The following is a 3,946-nucleotide window of genomic DNA, read 5'->3' as shown; positions in this document are numbered from 1 at the left end:
CGAAGTATTCTTTTGAGCAAGATACTGAACCCCGAATTGCTCCTGATGCTGTGAGAATGTGTATGAATGCGTTTGTTTCTGAAACAAACACGCAAACATCAGTGAAAGGGTGAATGTGCATGTAGTTGTTAAAGCGTTTTTGAGTGTCGCGAAGACTAGAAACAGAGAGCTGAGGCTGAGCAGCCGGAGGGCATCAGAGGGAAAACCTGCTGTAAAGCATTACGCCCTTGTCCCGACCCAGAGCCAAAAGTTACATCATGGAAGAACAGGAGAATGCCGAGTTGGAATGACGGAGACACCATTCACCTTATTACAACTCAATGTAGCAGAATGATAGTGAAGCTGTTATTTTAAGGTAGAAAAGTTACAAAATGTTGCTTTAACTTTAGCATATGATACTTTAAACTGGAATGGAAAAAAGTCCACTTTCCACATTTTATTTCATATAAGTATTGGTTTTGTTAGTGAAACTTTTTTTCCAGTCACTTCTTAACGTCTGCCTTCCAGTAACTGTACTGAGATGATTATATGATGCACAGCAGTGGCTATTGCAGTCTGATGTGAGGCCTATTTTAGACTGTACAGCCTGGTTTCCTATCTGGTCTTAAGGTGTGGGCCTGAGAGAGAGAGAGAATGTGAGAGAGTGAGTGAGGAGGCGAAGGGGCGTGAGGAACACGCAGCGAGTCACGACGTCTAAAAGGTCAATGCTGCTGTCTTTCATCAGCAGCCTTCCTTATTATACAGCTGTGTGAAAAGGAAAGAACTGGCACTGTGTGTAAGAGGGAGAGCCCTCAAATAAATGTACTTCATATGCGGAAACGGTGACATGACAGCTTCACCTCCACTGATGTAGCTCACTGTTGCACTCCTAAAAACATACATTAATATACATATACTAGCATTGGCATGGAGGAAATGAACTGCCACACAGATTATATATTTTTATCAGAACAACAAAGAAGCACTTAACACGGCTGACCTGAATGCTTCAGAGCTTTGACTGTTGCCATGGTAATTCAAATCAGTATTCTCACTGAAGCACAAAGCCCAAAAAAGGGTATTCAGGACTGCCCTAGCAATTAAATTTAACATGTCAGCAAACTGTCAACATGTTTACTTTGTTTTTACTATAGTATCCACTCCTGGCAACCAAAGCATGAGTGTTTATTAGCGACACAGCTCTATGGATGGCAGTGTCAGTGAGTCAATCTCCATAAGGCCCCATATTAAAATGTCCAACTTACACGTACAACAGCAGAAATATTCACTCCATTTACTCCACCAACTCCTGAGAAAAATTTCTCTCTTTAGCTGCTAAATGCTGTTCTGTGTTTACCAGCTAGTCTCTGTTTCAGTCTGCGGTTTGCTGCTGAGCAGGTAGTGTACAGTGTCTTTGTCGCTGAAAATGAGACTATGAGAGTGGTGAGAGTGAATCAGAACAATAAAGTTGCAGCTAGACAGCTAATACAATGAGCTGCACTCACCATAAAGCTCCATAAAACCAAGGGGAGCTACAGATTCAGGGACAATTCTCTGTAGGTTCATCACAACTAGAGGCCCCTTTGACATTCTCACATTGTTTTTATATTGTCTTTGATACATAATCATGCAATATCCATTACAGCTGCTAGCGTGGTTATAGTTTTTTTTATGGTTTTGTTTAGGTCAGGTAAGCCATGGAAAAATTTGTCACTGTTAAGAGAGCTCAAAGAAATTCTGATATATATCAGCCCTTAAAAGTCTGAGACGAGCCAAGGAGGCAGGAAAACTATGAAATGTGAATAGTGCCAATTAAACTCAAGAGACATCTCAAGACAAAACAGCCCCTTATGCCAGCAAATAGAGTACTTCAAACAAGTGTATCAAGATTAAAAAATCATACGCAGGTCGAAATGTAATTTTCTACTGTTCTACTTCTCAGTTTATTTTATGGTAGAAAATCTGTTTGATGTATTTTAATTTTATAACGTCTCAGTTTATCAATTCAGGGGTTCAGTTTGCACCATAGTGGCTCAGTTTACCAACTTGCCACGATCAATTTAGTCCTAACCTGGGGCAACCACAATTTTCAAAGGTTCACTTTCATTGATTTTCAGTTAACCAGAAACGTTTCATCACCTCAAAGCTTATGCTTTAAACTGCACAAGTCACAACAGTGATGGTTGGAAAATGTTTATATCTCAAGAAGGAATCCTCTGTGTCAGTTGAGAGTGCAGAATTAGCTGTAAGCTGCAGTGATCTGGTCAGAGCCCTGACTTCATATCGTGCATGGTACTGCAAGGTGGTGGACAGTTGCACAGAACCTGGTGAAAAGGAAACAGCTCACATTTTTATTGCAAAAGTAGTGATGTTCATTGAACTGTGCAAACATTTGTCATGCTCTTATTAATACTTATATTAATTTAACGTACATTTAGGTGCATTTATTGACAGCTGAGAGGTGCAGACTGATCTTTGAATGGAAAATTTATCATGATATTATGCACATATTTTTTTAGAGAAGAAAACCACAAACAGGTATACATAGTCACTTTTCATGATCCTGTATAGCTGATAAACAACATGCCCCACAGCTATGTGGAGTGCTACACCATGTCTTCAGCCTGAGCCTGCACCTCCAGAGGGTCCCTGTGCTGTGGAAGACGTCCTGCCTCGTTCCTGTGCCAAAGATACCACGTCCCAGTGGCTCTAGGACTACAGACTGGTGGCATTGACCTCCCACATCATGGAGACCCTGGATAGACTGGTTCTAGAGTAGCTGTGGCCCATGGTCAAACCTTAACTGGACCCACTCCAGTTCGCCTACGATCCCAGAATGGGAGGACACAATCATGAAGAAGTTGACAGCGATGGAGGTGGATGCTCCCCTCGTGTCCTGGATTGTAACCACAGTATGTGCGCCTGCAACACTGTGTGTGAGATTGAGTGGTTAGCAACACTGGGCCACGCAGGGAACTGTCCTTTCTCCCTTCCTCTTCACCCTCTACACCACGGACTTCAACTACCACAGAGCCACCTTCAGAAGTTTTCTGATGACTCTGCTGTGGTGGGGTGTATCAGCAGGGGTGATGAGAGTGAGTATAGGACTGAGGTGGGTGTCACATGGTGTGAGCAGAACCATCTGCAGCTCAACGTGACAAAGACTAAGGAGCTGGTTGTGGACCTGAGGAAGGCCAAGGCTTCACTGACCCCTGTTTCTTTCCAGGGGGTCAGTGTAGACACTGTAGAGGACTGCAAGTACCTGGGAGTGCACATAGACAATAAACTGGACTGGGTTAAGAACACTCAAGCCCTCTACGGAAGGGTCAAAGTTGTCTCTATTTTCTGAGGAGGCTGAGGTCCTTCAAATCTGCAGGACCATGTTGACGGGATGTTCTATGGAGTCTGTGGGTGGCCAGCTATGACTGTTTGAAAGCAGTGGTCAGGAGGAGGAGGATGCCTGGTCCAAGGCTTCTTGCCATCTTGGACAATGTCAACATTTGGTAGAGGAGGACTCTCTCCTTTCTAGAGGAGGACTGTAGGATACTCTCCAGAATAAGGCAGGTTCTGTGTTCTTGTGCAGCAGGCAAACAACTGGATTACATTAGCCTATATCCTAATGTTACTTTTTTAATGCTAATGTTACTTGTGTAAGCCGGCTTCTGTGCTTTTAACTCCTGCTGCTGGTCACTACTTGTAGGGCTAACATTCTGTAGTTTTTGTCATCGGAACTAGCTACTGTTTCTCACTGGAATTTCATATGTCATTATGTCTATTGAGAGCTGAAAATGTTTTGAAAATGGTAGCTGCGCATACAAATTTACCTTTAAACAGTACAGTAGTTTCTCAAGTTTCTTCATTTCTAAATGCTGAAAATGTTAAAATTGTATATTTATATATTTATCACAAGCAGCAACCATCATGGTTGCAAATAAAGCTAACATGCCAAAAACTGCAGTTTCTCTAA

The sequence above is a fragment of the Morone saxatilis genome, unplaced genomic scaffold (assembly GCF_004916995.1).
Source record: "Morone saxatilis isolate NCDOM2014 unplaced genomic scaffold, NCSU_SB_2.0 Contig22, whole genome shotgun sequence".
Classification (NCBI taxonomy): Eukaryota; Metazoa; Chordata; class Actinopteri; family Moronidae; genus Morone; species Morone saxatilis.
This window is presented reverse-complemented; position numbering follows the sequence as displayed.